The sequence below is a fragment of the Elephantulus edwardii genome, unplaced genomic scaffold (genome assembly GCF_000299155.1).
Source record: "Elephantulus edwardii isolate Elephantulus edwardi_28Jun2011 unplaced genomic scaffold, EleEdw1.0 scaffold00033, whole genome shotgun sequence".
Lineage (NCBI taxonomy): Eukaryota > Metazoa > Chordata > Mammalia > Macroscelidea > Macroscelididae > Elephantulus > Elephantulus edwardii.
The window spans coordinates 5,102,268-5,129,007 of record NW_006399783.1 but is presented as its reverse complement, the minus strand read 5'-3'; the positions used below and the strand labels follow the sequence as shown (position 1 = coordinate 5,129,007).

Sequence of the window (26,740 nt, the reverse complement as noted above, 5' to 3'; positions counted from 1 at the left end):
AATCAGATACGTACAATAGCAATATTTTATATTCTAGTTTGCAAAGAAAAATGCCAATGTGTTTAGGAGTATATGACAGACATCCTGGCCGAATTTGGAGGAAGTGAAGGGGTTCTGCAGGACTTCTATAAGAAAATGGAGTTTGTAGCAAAAGATAAAGGTGAAAAAAAGTTAATGGACAAAGAAGATGAAGTGGAGTTATAGAGAAAACCTTCTTAGAATAGATGAGATATAGTCCTAAATTTGGAAGAAGCACTTCTGATCAGAAAAGCAGGAAAATGGTCTTCAGGGAGGAGCTCAGTGACTAAAGTGAGTCTGATGAAATGTTAGGGCCCTGTCTTACAGACTAGGTTAAGCAATTAGATTTATTTCTGTTCTAAAAACAATATGAAAATCACCTCATGAATGATTTAAGAAGGAGAGATATAATGATCCAACTGGAAAATAATGATATACTTTGAGGTCAACAAGTGACTGACAGACAGGGCTTTTCAGGATGTAGGGAGAACAGCTAGTATTCCAAGAGACATCTAGATGATGCTGATGGTGGCATGTATAGCATGCTGTGGACATAGCAGGTAGAGGAAATGGAAAGAGATTTGAAGAGGAATGAAGGAAAAGAAAAGACATGTCTAAAAACCATTTTGCCTTTCGTGGAACAAAAAAATTTTTCCTGCACTGGTGTTTTAAATTTAGGAATTAAAAATTACTTTCCTTTCAACACCAAACTTTGACAACATATAAATAATCATGTGAATCTTATCCAGCTAATACTATTCCTGACAGAGAAGCATGTGAGCATAAAACTTTATGAGCAGGCGGTCAGATAACTGAGTGTGGGGCCAGCTACCTGTGTGGCCTTGGGAAAGCATTTTACTCTTCTGCTTTGTACTTTTTACATCTGTCCAATGGGAATCATAATGCAGACATTGCTTAAATGAACAATTAAAAGTGTTTGGAAATAATATTAATACGTGGGAAGATTAGGACAGTACATATCTCCAACCTCCCCAAAGGTTGTTTTTATCTCCCTTAAACTGAATATTAGGTTCCAAGAGGCTATTTGGCTCCTGTCTACATCGTCTTCTACACTCTCCTCCTTACCTCCATGACTAACTTCATTCTATCTCGGGACACACCCAAGTGCCTTCTATTTTCGGGACTTTTCTTCTAAGTATTACCTCTCCCCTAAAAATTCCAGATCTTGTCCTAGGTGGTTCATTTTCATTTATTCATGTGTCAGTTCAAATGTCACACTCAAAAAGAGATCTGTACTGACCACCTCTGCATACTCTGTCATTCTTTATATCTAAATTTCACAGCACCACTCACTAAGTCAAGTTATTTTGTTTATTTACTTACAAGCTTATTGACTGTCCTTTCCAGCTACAATGCAATCAACTAAAAGGAAGGGAAGGGAACAAAGTACTAACAATAAATGTAAGTACTATGATGGAGGAGTAATTGGCCAGTGACCAAAGACCCTACTAGTCACATGAGGACAATGGGAACATTTTTCTAGAGGGACTGGAAACATATATATCTGCATCTTCACTTTCTCTTGGGCAGAAATTTCCCAATCTAGGCTTCTTCAATAGAGAAAAGACACTCAAGGGTACAACCACATGTATTTCTGCTTTTCTAACTGTCCTCCTCATGCTCATACCATTTGTTGCTTTACTAGAATATTGTTGAGGTTTGGTTTTAAAAGAAGTGGATGCTGATGCTGCTTTAAAGAATAAAAGTTCTGGTATGTTTTAAAGTTTGATTTTAGGTTTTGGGTTTTTTTTTTTAAGTCAATGGTCACTGAAGTGACATTTCTAAGTCATTCCAAAAAGTGTAGTTGGATATCTCACAGCTATAAACAACCCCTCCTTCTCCTCCTCCTTTCCATTCTTCTTTTCTCCCTTAAAGATTGAATTTCAACAAGATACAACAAGAAGTGCATTTCTGAGTGATTATAACACATGCTGGGTGGTGTTATAAGACACACAAAGTGTAAAAATTTCCCCAAATCACTGAGAGTTTTATTGCCTTAATGTAATTTACTCTGGATATGACAATGGAAAGGGTAGATTGTTTATTTACTGGACACTACAAAGGTCAGCATGAAATGTCCTTACCATCCCATCGATAAGCCTGGGAAGTGTTCAGAGCATTAAAGGCACCATCTTGTTTTATGTTCTACGGTGAAGTCAATTCACATATCTGCTCTTTCTTGACTTTTCTATGATTCATTTTATCTATCTTTGTCCAGAGAGACTATGGTGTAAAAACAATCAACTAAAAAATGTGTCTCAATGTGTACCAACATGGCATTGTGTGTAAAGATTAACTGTATGAGTTTTACAGCCATAGTTAAAAATATTAATAGAGCCTTTAGTATATGCTAGAAACTTTGACCTAATTAATTCAACCCTGTGAGATAAATGCCATTACTATTTCAACTTTACAGATAAAGAAATCAAACCTGTTCACATTAGAAAATTTATTCAAGAGCACCAATCTCGAAAGTGGTAAACCAGAATTTGAACCCAGTTTTCTCTCTATTGTTCTTTAAGTCAAAATTTTAATACTAAGCTATTTGGCAGGGAGCTTTAGTGGCCTAGTGGCAAAAAGCGGCACTGCAATCACAGAGGTACGTGGTTTGAATCCACCAGGTGCTCTGCTGGAGAAGGAGGGGCAATCTCCTTCTGTACCAGTCAGATCCGATTTGACAGTACACACACACAAAATAATTTTAAAAAAATATTAAAAAAATAAACTATTTGGCCTAGTTCTAAGGAACTTTGTTTTGAAGCCAAATTATTCTAATGTAGAAAATGGTTATTACAACAAGATTTATTTCACAGATTGTTTTAAGGATTAATATAGCAAACTGAGTACTTGAATCCTTGTGATTAACAGACTATGATAAATATATATTATCATTATTTTATTAAAATCTCTATGCTAGGTTCCACTGTGAAAAGCACACAGATACAGGTTCTTTTAGGTAAATGCCAAAGTGTTTTGAAGACAATACAGCAATAAACAGTGATGAAGTCAGAGAATAATATTAGAGAGTAAACATAAATTTAAAAAAATATTAGGAATAACATTAACATTGTGCTAAAGTTTACAAAGTTCTTTCTTAAATTCTATATATTTTTTGAAAAGTTTGAAATTTACTGATGCCAAGTCAATAACTTTTTCTAGTGACCCTCTGGTTTCTGGAGCTGTAACTCTTCATGGGAGGGGACTACTCATTTTTCTCCTTCAAAGTGCTGACTATTTGGTTAGCAACATAATACGTAATGGGTTGTGCCATCAGATGTACTACGCTTATATTCCTCAAAGGAAAATGTGGTGTTAGCCTAAAAGTTGGCTTCTCTATAGCCGGTACTTTTAGCCCCTTCTGGTCTCCAGTTACCTTAACTGCAGACATATGGTCTTTTAATTGCCATGGTTTTGCAAATCATCAAGACCTGTAGGACTAAGATAAGAGAAAGAGTACTTTCTACACTGGGTGACATGATTTGAGGTGAGCAAGACTTGTGAGAGCAAGACTTGAGGGAGGCTTGGAGCAGCAAGATCCTGATGATGATGTTGGAGCGACTGTGGTATTTCTGTGGAAAAACTGTGACAAGGTATAAACAAAAGATCCAGAAGATAAAGGCCACAGTTAAAGGTTTTAAGTGTTCTTGCCGCATGCTTGAAGGAGAAGGCGACTTAATACTTGCTGGATGTTTGATGTTTAGAGGCAAACCTGCTTGATTATTTGGATTTGACTGCTGAACTGAAACCAGGACCTTGACAAATTGAAGGATATTGTCTTCAAATTTGGGCTAAGACTTGGATTTGCAATGGTATTCTTTGCCTCTCGCACATATTCCACTGTTGTTACCATAACTGTGAGTCTGTGCATCAGCAGTGAGTAAATGAATCTCTTGCTGGTGTGTACTACAGGCACTACGGGGCTGGGCTACTGACTGCTTTCTGTTCTGAGGCAATGAGGAAGTGTGCTATTCTCCCTCCTTCTGGCCCTTTCAGAAAGATGCTCACGGCCCTGTGCCTACATGCTCTGTTTTCTCCTACTTAGTCAGAAGGGATTTTTATTTTATATATATATATAAAGGAAACTGAGGTAGAGAGCTATTAGTTTAAGAGAAAATAAGTGACAGGCCCATAATTTTACTCTATTGAACTAACTCTGAAATTTGTATTTTTAATAATTAATTATACTATCTTATAGTTGGCCATACTATTAAGGAACTCAGAGTTGGAAGTACTCAGTATGTATGAAACATTGAAACAAATTCTTTAGAAAGAAGGCGTTGGCTGGAACCTGTACTGCAGCTTTAGGAGGTAGATGCCATCATAGAGGGGAAAATGCCAGCTTATGAACAAAGAAAAGGGATGCACAGGGCATAATTTTAATACCATTAGTAAAGATAATGGAATTCAATGTGGAAAATGTGCAGAAAACTGGGAAAATATCTAGCAGTGTCATTAAGCAAATCTACAGGTAATAATACAACTAAAGATTTCTGAGGAGGGAAAGGGAGGAGGAAAGATGGCAACAATATCTGCAGGAAACACAAATAGCAGAAAGGAACAAGATGGAAAAGCAATTTAGAACTTTCTAAGGAAACCAAGAATGAAGGGAAAGACAGGCATATCGTAGTGAGGAATAAAGCCTGAATCTAGTGGCAGGAACAAGAATTGGAAGATAAATGCATAAGAGCAACTGAAAGTCAAGATCCAGGTGGTCTAGCCTTTTGAGGACTAGGACTGTGTGTTCAACTTCTTTGTTCTATTGTGAAGGCACGGATATTGTACACCCTGGAGAATGATAACTGTATCACAACTTCACCAATGCCAACGTTCTTTCCAAATATAAGTCCTTTTTGAGGTCATCTTTCTTTTGTGTACCACCTACAGAAATTTTGTTTGGCTGTTTATTCCAAACAAGTCAGATCTACTTAGAATTGGTGTTAGAAAAATAAAAAGGAAGTTCTGGAGGCATAGTACCTAGTGAATTGAGCAGCCAGCCCAAAGACAATACCTCTCCGGCTGTTCAAATCCATCAGCAGCTCAGTGAGAGAAAGATGGGTACCTTGTATAACTTACAATCCCAGAAATCCAATGGAAGGCCAGCTATGAGTCGGTTCCAAGTTAATAGCAGAGAGAGAGAAAGGGAGAGAGAAAGAAAGGGAGGGAGGCAGACAGGGAGGGAGAGAGAGAAAAGGAGAGAGGAAGAAGGAGAGAGGATGGAAGGGAGAGAGGAAGAGAGAGACAGAAAGAAAGGAAGGGAGGGAGAGAGAACAAGAGGGAGAGAGGGAAAGGGAGAAAGAGAGGGAGAGGGAGAGGGAGAAGGAGGGAAGCGGGGGAGAGAGAGAGAGAGAACAATGTGAGGTAATTATTGATAGAGTTGAGTTTCTGCCTTGGGAAGTAAAAATGTTCTCTAACAAAGATGATGGTGCATACCAAATATGCATTCAGCACACCGGATTTATTAAGAATTTTTTAATCAAGATTATTGGCCTTTACTTCCCCTACAGTGGATTCACAACAGGTGAAGTCTGGAATCTGGCCTCTACATTGAAACAGGGACCCCACAATCTCTCTTTTCAAAGGAAACACACATACTGAATTATCAGAGCCCTGTTGAAATCCGGTTAATAGCTGAAATTGCTGTTTTCTTTAGTGTTTTGCCTTATCTCTTTTTAACAAGCCTTACTTACTAGGGTAATTGCAGTGAATTCAATCCATTATCTATGGATTAATTCATTAGGGTTGTTTAAACTTTGGGAAAATGGATGGGTTTTAACTGTCCTCCCCTCAATTTCACAAATTGACACTGTAAAACCCATCTGTGCCATTTTTATGGAGGCTCCAATTCATGAAATAAAAATCAATGAAGACATTTCCTTTGCAAGCCTTCATGTCATTGTTATGCTCCTCTGGCTGCATGGAAAGCCTTTGGGTAAAAGGAGGACAACTCTAATCAGAAAAAGAGTCATTGTCTTCGGAAAGCGTGAACAATGCATTTCTGGGCCAGTGCCCTGACCAGTGTGGCGGCCCCTAGTGTTTCTGCCTTCAGGGACACATCGACAGAATCAGAGAGTCATCTTTAGTCAGGGGAAAGTGCCTACAAATTCAGAGCAGGCCTATTCTCTAGCAAAATAGGGTTGATAACCATGAGCAGGCCTGCAATTTCTTTGTTCTTTGAGATCACTTTCCAATATATTTAGTTGGCAGACAAATTTGGTAAAGTATTCCAGTGATTTCCAAACACATGAGTTGAATTATCTCAGAACCATCTAAGGGCATAAAAAGAAAATAATAACTCCCAGAACCTCATTCTTAAGTGCTATTTCATGGACCTTGGATAGTGGCCAGGAGTCTTTATTTATAAAAAAAAAATCAGGAGAGTCTGATGCAAAACTCATATTTATAAACTCCTAGCTCCATCAATTTTCTGTTTTCTTTTCAAAAGCAGACATTACCCAGGAGAAAACTAGAATTGTTTTATATAAGATACTAGTTAACAAATGGGTTTAGTTTCATTTACTTTTTAAAAACCACCTAACATTATCCAACCAGAGACTGCTCTGTAGACCTAGAAGAACCCTGCTTTTCACAAAGGTCTTCTGACCACATTTTGAAAATTATAAAGAACAATAATGACAATCTACTCTAACTTGGGGGCTATTTGGAATAAAACCTAAAAGTTACAGAGATCTAACATGATGATTTTAAACTATGTTTACAAATTCTTTGGTCTTTTTTTATTCCAAATAAAGAGGGTAATTTCTCCTTTCTCTAAATATAGGCTAAGAAGTCCAAGTAGAGTATTGTGTAAACTGTTGAGTGACTAGCCAGAGGAAGGGAAGCAGTTCAAGCCCACCAATTGCTTTGAGGGAGAAAGATAGTCTTTTGCTATAAAGATTTATAGCCTTAGAAACTTAATGGAGATTTGCTATCAAATTGATTTGGAACTAATTGGATGGTGATGAGAAGTCAAGTTTGGACATGATGACCTGCTTCTATTAAGTAGAATGTAGGAGAAATAACAATGGGCATTTTCACAGCTTAGGACACAAAAAGGGAACGCTGGTGGGCTAGTGGTAAAACGTTGTGCTGCAATCCCAAAGGCATGCAGTTCAAATCCACCAGTTGTTCCGTGGGAGAAGAATGGGCAATCTCCTCTCTTGTGATTTACTGCTCCTGAAAACCTATTGGAGGGTCGGCTATGAGTCACTTACGACTTGATGGCACACAACGACAACAACAACATTATGTCATGAAAGGCAGCTCTCTTCTGACTCTGAGGGAAGCTAGCTGTTGTGCAACGGTGACATTCAAACAATCTTGTACAACAATCCTAGCAGAGTGGAGGCACCCCCAAAATAGATAGCACCAACTTGCCAGGTATGTGAGTAAGTTACCAAAAAATAAAAATATTTAAAAAAAATCTTTTGGCTGTAGGAAAACTTTTACAAAGCTGTAGTTGAGGCGGATATCCTGACTACAACCTCGTGAGAGGTCCTGAGCCAGACCTCAACTCAACATCTTATGAATTACTGAGCCAAAGAAACATTGAGCCTTGATAAACGTGTACTGCTTTCAACTACTAAATTCAGATATAATTTGTTATACTGTAAAAGTTAATTAGTACTCATGAGCAAACTTAGCTTATCTTAGATTTGCTCTACCTCTAACTCTGTTTATGCTTTATCTGAGCTACCCACACACAAGCGTCTATCCAGCACACACATAAAACTAGTTCATCTTTTATAGTCGTTGCTGTGAGTGTAAGAAATCCTAGCAATACATTGGATAAGTGCATGCCTACTAACCAGAAGGTTAGAGGCTCAAACCACCTGGCTGATTTGTAAGAAAAAAGGCCTGACAAACTGCTCTCATGATGATTACACACTAAAATCTATAGGGTAGTACTACACTATCGTATGAAAGTGAATGGTATACAACAACTCTGAGTACAGCCTCTAAATTAGTTAAAGTAATTGAAAAGGAAATTGAGACGGCTTCAACCTGTGGCATGTGATGAGACAATTACATTCAATATGATGTAAGAAATAGTAACATGGGATAGATTTTTCAGATGTCCTTTAATCAGAAAATTTTCTTGCATTTTCCTGAGACACAGAGCACTTAAATTCAGACTGACAGTGGTAGTGGGCAGGGTATAAAATCACCTTAGTTCTAACTTTGTAAAGACTTTTCAAAGAACCAATGAGCAATAGCAGTGGCTAGGACTAGGTATACAGGAGCTGAAACGAAGTTAAGGTTAGCTCTGAAAATCTAAGCCTGCTTCCACTGCAAAAAGGTAAGTAACATTAGACTTCTTTTTTAAAACCAGCCATGATTCAAAAAAGTGATTTGTTTAAATGAGGCCTTAAGGAATGGAAAGTGGAAAATCAGCAAATAGCTCAGAACTAGGTGATGAAAGAAGAGGACGTGCACCTAGTTAAGAGGGTGAATGGTCTCCTAGTGAAATAGGATGGGAGTTAATTAATACGAAAAGTACCCTGTTTATAGCTCTCTGTACTGTGTCATGTATTTGCTGGTAAATACTTCAAGGTGTAGGCTATATTTTGTCATTCCCAGCAAATATTCTTTTAATAAAGTTCTAAAGTTGAAAAAGGGAGTTCTACTATACAGAGGTTAGAGTACTTGGCTGGCAACAAAAAAATGTCAGTCGTTCAAACTTCAACAGCTGTTCTGAGAGGAGGAAGATATGAGAGTCCGCTTCTATAATGAGTCACAACCCTAGAAGTTCTAATCTGTCAGAATAGAATTGTGTTTTGTAAGGTGCAAGGATGTCATCAGCTGTTGTTAAGGGAAAATTCCTGGACTCCATCTGAGACCTTACCTGACAGAGTCAGACTGATAATATCGAGAACATTCTAATTGTGTATGTGATGTGCTACGCCAGGGCTTGGTCCTTGTGAAACATGGAAAAGGATACACAATCCTTTTTTTTATTGTTCTTTTAGTTGCCACCTAGTTAACAGGGATTGACCTTTCTGTAACATTTTTGTAGCCTCATTTCCTAGAGATATCATTGCTGATGTCAGATAGAGTCTAGCTGAAAGCAGAGAATACCTTAAGAAAATAAATTTGTATTTTATTGACTACGCAAAGGCATTTGAATCTGTGGATCATAACAAACTATGCCTAACATTAGGAAGAAGGGGAATTCCAGAACATTTAACTGTGCTCATGAGAAACCTATACCTAGTCCAAGAAGCTGTTGTCTGAACAGAGCAAGGGAACACTGAATGGTTTGCAATTAAGAAAGGAATGCAACATGGTTGTATCCTTTCTCCATAACTATTAAATCTTTATGAAGAAGAATGTAGCATCAGAATTGGAGGAAGGCTCATCAACAACCTGTGTTATGCAAATGACACAACTTTGCTTGACAAAAGTGAGGACAACATGAAGCATTTGCTGCAGAAGATTATGGCTACACAGACTACAACCTTCAGTATGAATTACTTCTCAACATCAAGGAAAAAACTTCTCACCCCTGGGCTAATAGGTAACTGAAATTGTCAATGATTTAATTTTACTTTGATCCATAGTAGTCAGGAGATCCAGAGACACATTGCATTGGAAAAGTCAGCAGTCAAGGACATTGCCAAAGTGTTGAGAAACAATGATATCAGTTTAAAGCCTAAGGTGCAGTTGATTCAGGCCATGGTTTTTAAATTACTTGCTATGCATCTGAAAATTGGCCAATGAGTAAGAATAACAAAAGAATTGATGCCTCTCAGTTGTGGTTTTTGGGGAAGAGTGCTGAATATTCCATGGATTGCCGAAAGAACAAACTTAATGTCTTAGAGAGGGTACAGTCAGCGTGTTCTTTGGAGGCAAGGACGACAAACCTTCACCTCACATACTTTGAATATGTTGCTAAGAGAGGCTGGTCCCTTGAGAGGGACATTGTATTTGGAAAGGTAGAAAGTTTGTGAAAGAGAGGAAGACTTTCAATAAGATTGATTGACATAGTGACTGTGGCAATGAGCTCAACTATGCCAGAAATGATGAAGACGGCACAGGATAGGACAGCGTTCAGATCTGTTGTTCATAGAGATACCTCAACAGCACTTAAAAACAATTTTCTAGTATGATGCTATGTCCTTTTATGATAGTTACTCCTGGCAGTTGCAAGTGACTAGCTGTTTAATGAGACAAAGATGTGACAGTCAGCGTCTGTAAAGATTACCACTTTAAGAACTGTTTAAAAGCGATATGTGATTGGGTATTACTATCATGACAGGAGTCCAGAATGAAAGCTGCATAGTGGAGTAGATTTGGGGGAGGGATTGTATAACAATGCAAGAATTTTTCTTTTACTTTTCAAAAAGTGAATTGAGGGGGTGGGGGGCAGGGAGAAAAGTGCAACAATGAATGAATGGAAATTCAAAGTCTCTGTAAACTTTCATTAAAATTAATTTTTTTGAAAAAATTAAAATAAAAAAAGAATCCCGTAGGGCCATTCTGTGTTGTCCTACAGGATCTCTAAGAACTAGAATTGCCTTGATGGCAACAGATTTTTAAAAGTTTCCTAAATAGATTCTTAAGTCATTATTCTTAGGTTGTCTTAATCTAGAAGCTCTGCTGAAATATCCAATATGTGGGAGTGATCCTGCTGGTATTTGAAATACTGGGGGAATAATGGCTTTTAGCATTTTAGCTTTCAGCACAGCAAAGTACAACAAATTGACAGACAGGTGGTGGAGTTATATGATGAAGAGCAACAAATGAAACTTCAAAAACGCTCTTGAGTAATTGAAATAGTCAAAAGGAAAGAGAATTTATATGACTACAATATGAAAACCAACAAAACCACAGCAATCAGCTTGTGTACTAGTACAACCAGCCAACACAAACACGTACACACCAACATTACATGGTTACACAGCCAAGGCAAGCACACGTCTTCAAAATTTAACAGTTACCCAAGCAGAAAAAGAGATAGAGACGCTGGAAAAGACTAGCATGGGAGTTGGTCTTGCCAAGATTTCTTCAGCGTCCAGGCAGGTAGGTACAATAAGTGGAGCAGCCAGGGCTGAGGCTTTATTAGATAGTAGAGAGTATTCTCATCGAAAGACATTCAAATTCAATTAAAAAAAATATCACTGTGCTGGCTAAACAAAATCCTCTTGGCCATGATGTAGCCTGCAGACTGCCAAACCTTAATAACCTCAGGATTGGGAGGATGCATAGGGTTAAGGGAGAAAGTAAAATTGCATTGACTGGATTCACAGGAGGTGGTTGAAGGGAATCTGAAAGATGGCAATAGAGAAATTCCTCTGAGTTTTTTGAGATGGTAAAGAGAGATCAACCACAAAGGTTGGAAGAAAAGAGAGTTATTCTTGGCAATTTTCCACACAGACCAGGCCATTAAAAACAAACAAACAAAAAAAAAAAAAAGCAACTCACAAGAAGAATATGTAAAATTCAGAATTAGAAAATGAAACAAATACAATCCTCTCTACCATTCGCCACCTCCCTCCCCATGATACCTCTAAGGAAGACCAGAGACCTTACTAAATGCGCTATGTTTAAGTAGCTGGCTCTGGAACAAAGAAACACAGCCCTATTTCTTGTGTTGGAAACCCTACAGCAAACCTCGCTCATATACCATCTTCTGCTTTCCCTTGGTAGAAATTCTCTTACAGTGCTATTTCATTGTCCTTTTGGACACGTTTTCAAGGGGGAAAAAAAATAAATCTGCGTTCTCTTTTTCCTTTCCCACAAGTACGAACAATTAATTGTAGGTTTTGTTAGGAAACAGGTAGCAACAAGAGGAAGTAGATAACAGATGATGCAGCTTTGACAAGACAGTGAGTGAGGGAAATATCAGAAAGGAGTAAATACAACAAAAACCCCTGAAGATGAAAGGAAGGAATTTCTACCCTCGCAGCTTCCTGGCCACTTGGATTGGCATATATGTATAGTAAGAGATCTCTAAGGCTGTTTTCCCTCTCCTAACTAACGGTCTGTCATTTTCATCCATGGAAACACTACTTTTAGCAATTGCCACATCTACAGTCTTCAGGAGATTTTTAAAAACACCACACACATATTTGAAACAGGAACAATATTCTCGAACTGTATAGTCTAACTTATCGCGGAATCTCGCCCTCTGATCTTGCTAAAAGCTCTATCTGGGAGCTGCCCTCTAGGAATCTCTGACTCATGGTGATTCCACCTTCGTCACCACTGAACTGTGTTCCTCTGGGGCTTTCAGAAGCCAATATCTTGGAAAGCAGATTATCAGGGCTTCCTTCTAAGGTGCCTCTACCTGGCCTCAAACCCTCAACTTTTCAGTTGCAGGAGTTAATTGTTTGCATCCCCGGCCCCGAGGAATCCCAATAACTAAATATTGGAGCAATAGTTGTTCTAATATTTGGATAGAGCTTGTTAAAGGCAGAAGTTTATTTTGAGACTCAACTCATTATTTTAGCAAACTCTACTTTGTGAAAAGTAATTTGTTAAACCAATATATATTCTTAAAGCACGGCAAAGTGTCTCTGTATGTTTTTTTTATTCCATATTTTTATTGTTAAAAAGTTGACAAAGGAAATTGGATTTTCATTCAATTATTCATACACATCTTGTTTCGTGATATTAATTATAATAGCCACAGTGCAATCATAGCTTCCCCACTTCCTCCTTGTAATTCTCATTTCCATTAAACCTTCTGGCCTTTTTCCTGCCTCCTAGTCTTTATCCTTGAACATAAGATGCTCTTTTGACCATACCTACTTGGTGACCCTAAAGAGTGAGTGCTCCCCTCTTTGTTGTTGTTGTGTGCTGTTGAGTTAGAACCGGCTCATAGCTGACCCTCCAGAAGGTTTTCAGAGATAATAAATCGCACAAGAGGAGACTGTCCATCCTTCTCCCATGGAGCAGCTGGTAGATTCGAACCACATGCCTTTGGGATTGCAGTGCAATCTCTTACTATCAGGCCACAAGAGCCTCCTGCTTAGTGGGGTTTTTTTGGGCTCTAGGATTTTGAGTTTTGCTAATATGAGAAGCCTATAGGGGGTGCTCTTCATCACATATCCCCCTCAGCAAAGCTCATGTTTCCTTTTCTGATAATAAAAGTCAACTAAGTGGAATAGAACAAAAATGGGAATATAATTAATTTTGCAATTTCACCCATTTTGCTCATATTAATAAAGATAAATTATAAGTATGTTAAAAACTGACACGCTTTATGTAATCTTATTAAGATCCAGTATATAGAATAGTGTAAACACATGCAGCTGTCAGCGGGAATCTCTCCTGAAAGCACAGACACATTAGCCTAAATATTTTTGCCTTTGAGATTTTTATGATATAGTAGGAACTTCTTGGGAGAAGTGAAAAGGAGGTCAATCCTCAAATCTCCTAAGCAGAACAATCACACCAGGAGCTAATTGAAAATGCAGATTAACAGCTCCACTCTTAGAAAATCTGGATTCCCTTGTCTGGGGTGAAGCCTAGGAATCTTCATTTTAAACAAGCACTCCTGGATTACTTGGAGGCAGGTGGTCCAGGACTGTTGTTGTTGTTAGGTGTCATCCAGTCGTAGACGACACATAGAGTCCCTGACGACACATAGAGTCCCTATGAACGAAAAGAAGCCTGAGCCCAGTTCATAAAGTTTCTGGGGGCAAGCCATTTCGGAAGTGGGTTCCACTCCTGCTTCCAGGCTTGTTTTAGTTGGTAAATTCTACCAAGCACTGTCCACCATGGTTAACCATTATCGCATTTGGCATATCACTGTAAAAATACTGTGTCCACCAAATATTTTTGTTCTGTGGACCCTCTGCTAGGTGCTAGGGATGCAAAGATGAACGAAGCAGTGGCTTCATTCTATGAGCTCACCATTGGTTGCGGCAATGACCCAATCCGTATAAGTAATACGTTTGTATTGCCCTGGCCCATTTCTACTTTCAGTCAAGGGAGAGGCCCTGGGAAGTTTGTGTCCTCTTAATAACATTCTAGGCAATGGGACAAATGATTCTGAAATAATAGTCTTACTGTATACCAATTACTAGCTATTGTCAGTTGACTCATGGTGACAAGTATGAAACTGATCTTCATAGTGTCTTCAATGACTGGATTTTTTAACATAACAACTCTGAATGGACCTGAACCTCCAACCTTCTGGTTAGCAGACACGTTCATTATCTCTTTGCACCACCTCAGTGGTGCAAATGATCCAGATGTTTCTTACTTTGCCCCTCATCTCTTGTCATTCTTGCCAGTCTAGGAACCTTTTCATCTTCAGGTTTCTGAGTGTGGCACACTTGCCTCATTTTGACTTATTTCTTTTTTGTCATTTAGATCTTACCTCAGATGACATCACCTCTGTAGATTTTCTTTGACAATCCAATTTTAAAACAATAATAGTAAACCTCTAAAGACACCATAATCTTTTATTTTCTTCAGAGTATCTATTAGTCTCTGTAAGGCTTTTTTATTCACTCAGTTAAGTAACAGAAGCCTAATCTTTCCAAAGAAATGCACTGGGGTCTTGTCTTTCTTGAACACATTAGAGACTTTGCTCCTGCAACTGTATCCGGCACACTCTGGTGTTTATTAAATATTTGCTGAATGGATGAGCAAATGAAAGAATAAATGAATGTCTCAAGACTTCTCTCTGTTCTGCCTGTGTTTTTATTTCTCAGTGTTGATATTAGGATCAGCAAGAAAATGGGATGTGTGAAGGCCTTAAAAATGTAAAGCAGGGCACAGATGCAAAACATTCTCACACTATTATTATCATTATTAATTATTCAGAGCCGGTTGTGAATTGAGACATCATCCTTTTTTTATAGGGAGGATCCAGGGAACTATTTTCTGTTACCTTGGGGTTAAGGAAAGTGGATGGGGAAGACAGAAAAATCACCTGGGACGTGGGGGTAGAAGAGAGCTTTAAATCACTTTCAAAATCAAAAGTAAGTAACAACATTTCTTCTCTGAAGATTGCTTCCCTTAAGAACTGAAAGAGCAGAGGAGGAATGCAAGTACAAAGTGGCTGCTCTCTCCTTTACAAATATCAACTTTTTGAGAGAGGCAAACTGGAATGAATACATACTCTCGATACACGGAGCTTTTCTAGAGAACACTTGGAGCTCCATTTTTGAGCCAAAGCTAAAAGTCAAATGGCAAAGCTGGTATCAAATGTGGTTCAAGTTAGTGACTGATACGCACCACAGCATGATGGAAAAGGAAGATTCACAGTCCCAATCCATTCTTGAGATGGACAACCAAACACATGAATGGACTGTCAACAGTCTTTGGCCCAAGAGCCACACACTTCTCTTAGAAATAGTTTGAGCAAGTTATAATCAAGAGGACATCATGAGCTATCTCAGACTTATACTAAAAAAAACAACCAACCAAACAAACAAAAACCCAAATTAAAAAAAATAACCAAAACTCAAAATACAAAACAAAACAAAAACCACCAAAAAAACCCAAACTAAACCAAAACAAAACCCAAACAGAAAACCCCCAATAGTGCATAGCTTCAACCCTGTTTCTCTGGAACTTATGAAATGTTGTAACTCTCTCCCAGTGCCCTCCACAGCTGTGCTGTGTCCTCCTGGTTTAAACCGATTACCATTATTACAGAGACATTTCCCTAATTGTACAGACCACCGTCAGATCTAGGAGCAGGTCTGAATTAGGCGGCAGCTGCTCTGGCTGCCCTGCATAACCAGTCAGCCGGCCGGCTGTTGACCTCAGAGAAGGTTAACAGGCATTTATTGACTCTTCACATTTAACACAACCCTACTCTTAAAATACATACATATATTCATTATTAATCACATTTTGCTTCTAATCATCCCAAAGAGATTTCTACAAGCATAACCTCCAGATAAGCATGGTTCGCTTTGGAGGGAGTAGGGAAGAGTTCTACTTCTTGGAGTTTTGTCCTTCAGTATGAAAATGCTGGTTCTGCTAGTTTTGAAGAGACAGAACAATAGGTAAAGGCCTTGAAATGCCAATGGAGAGTAGCAAAAGAGGAGTGAGCAGGTTTATGCGATGCAAGTTTAACCCCAAGAGCAATAACCGGAATAAAGCTAAGGGAATGTTGGCCCTCTTTCAGTTTACTAAAGAACCCCTCCCAACCCCTCACCCAATAAAGAGATCTTTTATTATTACAAAAAGCCAGTGCTTTACTAGGGATAAACACCTCATACACACAATTTCATTTAATGTGTGAGACAACCACGGGAGTCAGTATCTCCTATTTCCAATTTACAGATGAGGAAGTGTAAGCTCTTGAATCATAAGTAACTCATTTACAGTGGCAGCAACGACAAACAGCAATAGGAGGACCTCAGCCTTACTTTAAAGAGTTGTTGTTGGTATTGTTGTGTACCATCAAGTCAGAAACAACCCTGAGCTGAACCCTCAGCAGGTTTTGAGAGGCAGTCAATTGCACAGGAGGAAGTTACCCATCCTTCTCCTGCAGAGCAGCTGACGACCTCGAACCCCGTGCCTTCGGGATTGCAGCTTTCTGCCACTAGGCCACCAGAGCACCAGAGCTCCCTACTTTGAAGAGTATATGGCCTTAATGTTTTTTTGTTTTGTTTTTTTTTTTTCATTTTAACTTTCTCATCTAGGTTCAATTTAATAGATGAGAAAACAGACTCTACCAAATTCTGTCTAAAGCTAGAATGCCAACTTCTGACAAAGCTTGGACCCCAGTACTAATTAGGCTGAATAGAGAGAAATTATTTATTTCAAAATGCAGAAAGGCAACAAGATAAAACAGCTATTTGCTTTGAGCTAGATGCAAGTTTCTCCTGTATTGTTCCTGGTGGCACAATATCAACTGGTACAGTGTTGGGGGGTAAGGGGGGGTAAAGGGAAAACAGAAAGAGAGAGACAGAATAAGCTGCCAAGAAATTATGCAATTAAAAAGCAAAGGAAGCAAATGGGAAGCTAGATTTCTGGTACATCTTGAAAACAAAACAAAGAAAGAAACAAATAACTAAAACTAGAAACCCTCGAGGATCCAGAACACTAGCTAGCATTCCTGTGTGGTTTCCTCATGGGATGTGAATAGAAGTGCTTCCTCATATGGGACATGTCTGTGTCAGCCTCCCCTGTGGCAACTACAGTGATTGTCATTTTCATTTTGCTTTCTTCCTTCATTTGCCTGAACTGCCTAATATCACCAGGCAGGTGTATTTTCATAAGGCTGGTGCAGAATATCTCTTTTTATGGCAGACCTGTGTTGGTGGGAGGTGGGGTGAGAGTGTATGTGTGTGTGTGTGTGTGAGAGAGAGAGAGAGAGAGACAACAGAGTCAGAACTGACCCATGGCTGACCCTTCATCAGATTTTCAGAGACAGTTAATTGCATGGGAGGAGACTTCCCATCCTTCTCCAACGGAGCCACTGGTGGGTTCAAACCACGTGCCTTTAAGATTGCAGCATAGCTTGATATTGGAAGTTTCTAGGTGGGAATGCAAAAGCAGATAGCAGTGTGTGTGTGTGTGTGTGTGTGTGTGTATTTATTTATTTTTTGAAGCAGGAATGGCATCCGCTTCCTAAACAACATGACTCCAGTAATTCTATGAGCTTTGATACATGCTGATAGTTGTAGAGGGGCTTCAGGCCTTTTGTTCATATGGCAATCAACAACAACAACAACATCTATGTATATGACTTACTTCAAAAACAGGTAGGTTCCCTGATTTGTCTGTACAAAGGTAGGTGAGTGTTTGGGACAAATATTCTTCCATGCTAGAAGGCATGTAATGGATTTGGAATGGATTAGACTGAATGGATTTAGAAGTAATATAAGTAACTTCTAATATTCTTGGACACTGAATTAGTTGTGACACAACATCAAAGGAAGTAACGTTCTACTATGTTTTGCTTTATAATAACTGCAGAAGTTTGAGAAAACACTCACTCCAGACAAAAGATAAAGTTGCATCAGCGAGTGGGTAGAGAAGAGGCCCCCAGATGGTTCAGGACTGATAACCACTCATCATTTAAAGGAATAAGAAAATAAGGAGATGTATAGGCAGTGTTAAGAACATATCCCAAGGGATCAGATTTCTAGGGTTTGAAATGTCAATGCTGACATTCAGTAGTCAGCTCTGTTTGTAACCTAGGGCATCTAATTTTACTAACCTCTAACAACAACAACAAGCATCTGGTAATAGGGTAGCTATTACTAGTGGTAAGAAGCTGTGCTGCAATTATAAAAGCACATGGTTTGAATCTGCCAACTGCCCCACAGTAAAGGATGGGTACATCTCCTGAGTGATTTACTGCCCCTGAAAAACCTGCTAGAGGGTCAGCTATGAATCAGTTCTGACTCGACAGCACACAACAACAATGACAACCACCTGTTAATAAGGAACTTTGATAGAGTAGTCCATAGGGAGTTTCACTGCTCACCCCACGGCTGCTCACCCTTCTCTGGAGGTTGAACTCCACCAGCATTTCTGAGGGAGAAAGATCAGGCCATCTCCTCTTAATGCAATTTACAGTCTCTCCCTATGGGTTGAATGTGACTTGAAGGCAACCAGTTTGCATTTTCTGAGAATCTAGCAATGGAGCACAAGGTGAAGGGATGCATTAGCATGAACTACAAATTAAAATTCATAACTCATCATTATATGCTGCTGGACAAATACCGACTCACAAATACTGTTACTTTTCTTTTTGCTGTTAAGCTGATTCTAATTCACGGTGATCCTGTGTATGCAGAACAGAACTGCTTTCTAAATTTTCTAAGAATGTAACCTTTCAGGGGCAGATGACCAGGCCTTTATTCACAGGTATCTCTTTTTAGTTCACATTTACGCATATAATGGCATGCCCCACCCTCCTAAGCTATCACAACACGACCTCTAATCTCAAATGTATTACCACCTGAAAGCAAAGGTGGCCCATTTAGGAGAGATCACAGCATCTGAATCCATCACAAAATACTTAGAAGAACAGATGGCTCTGAAATAAAGGGTCCTAGCTTGCTAAGGCTCAAGTTTCACATGCAAATAAAATCCTAAGCAACAAAATTAATTAACTCACTCACTGTGAATACATACAGAATGTTTACCACGAGGCCAGCATCGTGTCAGTGTTGGTACTGTTGCTGGTAAGTGTTGTCAGGTCGACTCAACCCTTAAAGACCTTACACACACTAGCGCAAACCTTTCCCGGTTGTGTGCCTGTTTCACAATCTCTGCTGTGCGTAAGCCCATTGTTGCAGTTTCTGTGTCGCATCATTGTGCTAGTGTAATTGTTCTTTATCCACTTAACTAGCCTACAATTTATATTCCTATTAGAATCCTCAACAATCAAATGTACCAGGAACATAATGTCCACAACACAGCGCTAGGCTCTAAGACGACAAAGACCATTTGGGACAGATGACATCCTAAGGATAGCAGTGCTATTGTCATCCGCCACTGAGTTGGAACCAACACAGAACTGGGGCTCTAGCACGTTTTCAGAGGCTTACGTCACATGGGAAGAAATTGCCCATATTTGTTCCAAAGAAAAGCTGGTGGATTCTAGTTTCATTCCTTTGGCTTGTCAGAATAACTCCTCACCAGTAGGCCACAGGAGCTCCCTAAGACAGCTGAGAGAGTCAAAAATGCTTGCAATTTATGCCGAGGTGGAAGAAGAGTATTCAAAAGGCTGATAAAAAAAAGGCTGATGATATTTTTATGTCACTTATCTAGATAAAAAGAAAATTAATACAGACCAAATCAGGATCAATATTTGTTGGTAGCAGTTTACGAGTTAATGGACTAAAACCATACACTAAGCTTTTCAATTTGTTTTTAAATAACTTAAAGCTCACAAGAGGAAAAAGAAAAGTCACAAGAGGTTGCAAAAATGGTACAGATTTCTCCTATTGTTTTCAACTAGTTTTCTCCAATGATACCATCTTACATAACCACAACCCGCCAGCCAGCCAACCACACTTCATAGCCAGAGTCACAACCATTTCATGGCTGACCCTGCTTTGGGTTTCTGAGGCTGCCAATCACATGGAAGAATATTGTTCTCCCAAAGAGCTTCTGGTGTATTTGAAACACTAGCGGAAAGCAGTCTTTGGGTTAGCAGGGTACCTCCCTATCAACTATGCCACCAGAGCCTACTTATATAACCATAGTGAATTGTAAAACTAGAAAATTGGCATTAACAAGTAATATTTAGTAAAGCACAGACTTTACATTCTGACTTTACCAGTCTTTCCACACACTTGGGTGGGTGTGTTGGTGTGTGACTTTTAAACTTTATCACATGACTAAATAGTGATTTTAAAGTCAGAGAAAGTATGAGAGATAATATCTTGAGGTAACAGTTTAGAACTAGACAACACCAACAACAAATTAAAATTAGGGCACATCCTAGGAAAACAAAACCTATCACTACAAGTGGTTTCCAACAGAGAAGCTCTGTATCAACTGAAATGTAAAGCAATGCTGGTGTAATATTTATAACAGATTATATAAGAAAGCTTTAAACTGAAAGTTACATTTGCATAGGGAACAGGGAGAGAGAGGTAGAGATGAGAAATGCAAAATAAGAGTTTTCCTGGACGACTTCCCACAGAACACGTACTCAATCTAAATCACAAGTATGAGGAATCTACATTCTCAGAGATTTCAAGTATAGACATAAATTTGAAAATGAATGTACCTGGAAAGATTTTTGGCTCCTGTATAGTTCTTTTCATGTTTGAGTAAATCAAAAGAAGAAAACAATCCTATTACTTGTTTCTCCATGCTTTTCACACTCACCCCCCCACCCCCCACCCCCGCCACACTCCACCACCCCTTCCTTATAGGAAAAAGGAACTTGGCCCTGCTCTCCTCTCCCCTTTTGATTCTTTCATTATTCCTTCAGAAATAATTGACAAAAGGGAGAAAAAAAACCTGAAAGTCTGATCTTTCCTAATACCCTGACAGTCCTTTGAATGAATGCACACATGTTCATAATTACAAGTAAGGCGTTTGCTATTTTGCATCAGTGGAAATTAAGAAATTAAAAACCAAACGGGGGTTTTCAGGAACATAGCAGAATTGCCTTTTTAATAATAGATTTGGTTCTTCTAATCCATTCTTAATCTAATTAAGACAATGAAAAGCATTGGGTTGCCATCTCAGAAAATGACAAGGATGCTATAAACAGAGTGCACTAAAATGATCAGTTCACACCCCATCAAATTTACTCACAGTCTGAATAACTGTTCTTATTTGCTGTGCTATATTTTTACAATTTAACAAATGTTTTCATTTGATTTCCACGGCTTCATCTTCAGAGCGAGTGAGCACAGGCGGTGGGACCTCCAGTTCTGGAAAGTGTGTTATGTCCGGTGAAGCAACACCCAGTGCGTGATTATGAAACCCTACAAATTGATGCTAACATCTCCAATAAGCAAAGATAATAATTAAGTGATAAAACCTCCGGTATTAGAAACAGCAACGGTGTTATTAATACCCAAATGGGCACCAAAACAAACAACACTGATGGAATTTAATTAAACGATTTTATGATTGTGTATTCTTTGCAAGCTCAGCTGATTACTCTGGTTATCCTTAGATGAACATTTAAATATCGGCACAAAGATTCTAGCTAATGTCCTTTTGTTCAAATATTTCAGCTAGACAAAAAAAGGGGGGTTTCCCCACTGTCCTACCCCTCAATCAAAAGGGGAAATGAAGTAATGGGGAGAAAATGAACAGGTTTTGTTCTTTGTGCTCACAGTCTGTATGAGAAATGTTAATGGTTTAAGCCTGGGGCTAATTAGAAAATTTTGTTTGCTTTTTATTTTCCCCCTTTAAGTGATGATTGACTCTGGAGAAAACACACTGTTTGTTGTGTCCCTTAATTATAATTACACTAGTCTGACTGTTTACTCAACAATGTCACTGAAGGTTAAAAAAAATCTGTCCCAAAGTCTGAGATCTTTTTCTCTCTCTAAATTAAAAGAATGCTGGAACATTTATCACATTTTGAAATTATAACACAAAGAAGTGCACTTACTCACTGTTTTTGCAAGAGACAAAACTACACTGAATAATGACTAGCAGTAGGGACCAAAAGACTCTAGAAGTCTCTATCTTGGGGTCCAAGAGCTACAATTGCTAATGTCTTTCATTAAAAACAAAATGACAACCCAAACAATCCAACATAACCAACCAAGCAGCAAAGAAAATAGCTCCTTGTTTCCATAATATATCAGCAGTCAACCCCCAGCTGATGTGGGGAACTTGATGAAGGCATTGTCACCTTACAGCATGGAACCAAACATCCAAGTGCACTATCACTGAGTTCATCCCAACTCATAGCTGTCCTCCATCAGGTTTCAGAGACTATACATCTTTACCAGAGGAAAGACCCTATCATCCTCCCAAGGAGCAGTTAGCTGGTGAGTTTTAACTGTAGATGTTATGGGTTAACAGAACAGCACATAAAGAGCTACACCAGCAGCCCTACTGTGTGCTATTCCTTAAGGGGAAAAGATCACAGTGATAAACAACTACTTTCAAACAAACAGGAGAAAACATTCACCCTACTTACTCCAGTACATTTAATAAAATTCATGTGGAAACTACATGAATCAAGAAGCAGTTGCTTCAACAGAACAAAAGGATGTTGTTGTTGTGGATCAACCCATAGCTGACCCTCCAGCAGGTTTTCAGAGGCCATTCATTGCATGAGAGGAGATTGCTCATCCTTCTCCCTCAGAATGGCTGGTGGTCAGGATTGCATCGCAGCTTCTTTCCACTAGGCCACCACTGCTCATGCTAATAACACTATATCGTGGCATGGAGGAGGAATAGTGGAAATGTATCCACATTTACAATATTCTTCTTACCAAAACCATTTATGGAAAATAGGAACTGTATTGGAACATGTATCTCTGGTTTGGAAATGATCATATTGTTAATATTTCTAGACTTAAGCTTAGAAGATTATAATGTTCAAAATTATTTGTTATATATTTGTTTAAATTTTTCCCTCTTTTAACAACTGGGATCTAGAGGGAAGAGAAAAGACCAGAGAATGGCCAAAATTATTGGGGCAGCTATTGCTGCCAGTTTAGGGCCTGTGTCAGGAAAAGGAAGTCTTACTCATATACAATGCCACCCAAAGGTAATAAAGGAGGTCAGAATTACTTCCGCTGTGGAAAGTTGGGCCACTTCAGTAGACAGTGTCACAGACAAGAGCCACAGATAGGCAAAGGGGTAGAGAGGAAGCTCCCACTCACTTGTTTTAAGTGTGGATTTGAAGGACACATGGCCAAGGGTGGCCCACATCAGGTCCTCGTGACTGACAGGACTGACAGGCCCCAGCTCCCAGCTGGAAACAAAGGAAGATGCTTCAACTATTTAGATCCTCCCAGAAGAGCTGTGGGTGAGCATTAACATTACTGGTAAGTATATGCATTTTCTCCTGGACACAAGAGCCTACTATTTGGTCCTAAAAGCCTCCAGAGGTCCCAACTCTTCTCACTATTTCTCAGTTGTTGGAATTGATGGAAAACCTCATAAGCAGTTCCTTACTTCACCTCTGCCTTGCATGCGGACTTCCAAGTTGTAAAACAACCCAGTTGCAGATGGAATTTGCTCCAGGAGTTAAGAACAATAAATGACATAGTTGAGCCTTTACATCTTGTTGTTCCTAACCTTTATACTATAATAGACAAAGTGCTAGTCAATAGGCCATTTATTATAAGAACCACCTTCCCTCTGTAACTTGATTTGTGCCACTATTAGAGCCTCTACTTGGAATATTATCGCTTTTTTAGTTTTGACTCATGTACTTTTAACTTGTTAGTTAAATTTGTGTCTTCTAGGCTACAATACTTCCATGTTACATCTTCAAGGATATGAACATGTATGGCTAAACACAACTGATAACAGTGCATCTAAATTCCAAAATCAATCTCCACAATAGTCTATGTGTTTCCTATTGCCAAAGGGGCCCTTTAGAGTAGTGAGAGAAGATCTTCACCTTTAAACATACAGCGTCCCTTTTCAGCAGGAAGTAGCTAAGAGAATACGCCTTCCCCTTTTCCTTATGAATCAGGGTGAAGTCTCTCTCAGGAAGGAGTGATAGGGAATGGCAAGGACAAACTGACAAAGGAGATTAATTAGAACTGGCTTTGACAAGCACTGTGGCAATTGGACAATTAAAATAGACTTTCGGGGAGGGGGAAAGAGGAATGAACTGGGGAGGAGGGTAGAGAAAATAGTGCAATAATGAATGAATGGAAACCCAAAATCTCTGTAAATGTTCAGTAAAATTAATAAAATGTAATTAAAAAATAAAAAAATAAAACGAGCAAAAGTATGCATCACGGTTGCACCCTTTCACCTTATCTGTTTGATGTGCTGAGTAAATAATCTGAGAAACTATATGAAGAAGAATGGTGCATCAAAATTGGGTAAAGACAACTGAAGAGAATGCAGCATAGAGATGAAGCATCTTGCTTACATAAAATGAAGACGACCTGAAACATTGAGTGAAAAGGATCAAAGTCTTTACCACGGATAGCATGTATACAACAATAAGGCAGAAATTAGCACAACTGAACCATAAGCAACATCGTGACAGAGAAAATGTAAATAATTTCACTTTATTTGAGTTGATAATCAAATCTGAGAAATAATAAAAAAATAACAACAACAACACTAGAGTGAACGAATCTGCTATCAAGGAATTCTTTAAATTTTTAAAGATCAAATCTGTCAGTTGATTCAATTAATGGAATTTTAGTTGCTTCATATCCATGCAAAAGTTGAGGGAAAGAAAAAAAACACAAAAAATAATTGATGGCTTTAAAGCATGGTATTGGTAATGAGTATTGAATATATTATAGATTATCAAAAGAACAAACCTGTCTTATAAGAAGAAGTGTGGCCAAAGTACTCTGTAGAGGTAAAATTGGTGAGAACTCACCTCACACATTTTAAGCACATTAGCAGGAGGTAGCAGACTGTGGAAAAGGACATCATGCTTGGAAAGGTAGACAGTCAGAGGAAAAGAAGCTCATCAGCAAGATGAAGGGGCACAGTAACTACAATACTGGGCTTAAGCACAGTGGTGATCGTTAGGGTGGAAGAGGCTTGAGCAGGTTTAGATATGTTGCACATAGGTTTGCTACGAACATCATTAAATTTATGAAGCCTCACCTCAGCAACGACATATCATTCAAACAAAAGGATAGACTAGAACAGAAATACAGTTCTAATAAAAGCTCGCTATTTCACTAGGACACGTGTATGTAAGTTTTGCACTGAAATAAGATCAAGTTGTTTAGAATGTTTGTGAGCACTGTCAGAAGTGCTACACTGTTCTCACATATTATCATTTCACCTTTCCTCTACATTTACTAAGTATTACTAACATAAAGAATGTTGAACCCTTACTAAAAAAGTACACAGATAAATGAGATCACCTGGAACGGAGAAGACAAGACAATGAGAACTAGATCACTTTAAGAAAAAATTGCCACTTCGTGGGATATCATCTGCATGAACCTGGGAGAGATTCAACTACACAGACCACTTCTCCTAGCGTTGGCCACCATCTTTTTTATTTTAATCTATTTACCTTTATTTTTATCTATTTACCTCTCCCTCGTGCGATCAGAAAACCATTAGCAAAAAAAAGTTTTTCATTTTTTCTTAATTCTCCAGAATTGTAGGGGAACAATCCATTTTTTCTGTTCTGCTGGTTAACAAACACTGGAAAGCGAAAAGATTCAGCTGTTCACCAAGACTTTGGAGGTTGGAGTCCATCCATAGATTCCTAGGAAGGAAGGCACAGCAAAATACCGCTGACAAATCAGCTATTGAAAACTGTATGGAGTGAAGAGGAAGGAATCACCCTCTAGATACTATAAACAACGATAAAAATACAACTCACCAGAAAACAAAGAAAACCCAAAATCCAGACAAACCAAACTTCCAAAAACTCAAAATCTCAAAACTAATTCCTGTCAAGTTGGAAGAGGCTCATGTCATTGGGTTTTCGGAGGATACATACTGCAAGAGAAGAGATAGTTCATCTTCCTCTCATGAGGACCTGGTGACCTTCCCAGGATAGCATCTGGAGAATGGCTAGTATTCACTCACCCAGCTTCAGACTCTGGAGGGAAAGCAAGCCTGTCAGAGACTCATTCCATTTCCAGTTGGTTCAGTAGCTGGGGATTGGAAGATAGTCTGTAACAGTGTTCAGGACCTGTCAGCCACCTTCTAAGAGGCTTCTAATGCATGTTTGTCTCTTTTTTGAATGCAGAATGGCTGCCTCAGATCCCTGGTGAAGCCAAAAATCGTCAAAAAGAGGACCAAGAAGTTCATCTGGCACCGGTCTGACTGTTAATGTCAAAATTAATGTAATTAGTACAAGCCCGGCGGCATCGACAATAGGGTTCAGAAAAGATTTAAAGGTCAGACCTTGACATCCAACAATGGTTATGGGAACAACAGAAGACAAAGCAAATACTGCCCTGTGGCCCCCACAAGTTCCTAGTCCATAACGTCAAGGAGCTGGAAGTGCTGTAGATAGACAACAGATCTTCCTGTGCTGAGCAGGTGCACCAATGTTTCCTTCAAGAACCGCAAAGCCGATGTGGAAAGAATAGCCAGAGTCATCGATCCCAATGCCAGACTTCACAGTGAAGACAATGAATACAAAGCTTGTTTGCATACATTTTATTTGTGTTAA

At 38.9% G+C, this 26,740-nt stretch overlaps 1 protein-coding gene and 1 pseudogene across 2 annotated transcripts in view; one reads left to right on the top strand and one right to left on the bottom strand.

The window, feature by feature from the left end:
- The window catches only part of TENM2 (teneurin transmembrane protein 2), a 1,365,940-nt gene that overhangs the window by 883,643 nt on the left and 455,557 nt on the right, over positions 1–26,740 (bottom strand). The window lies entirely within an intron of this gene.
- Positions 73–26,740, top strand: LOC102865757 (annotated as a pseudogene).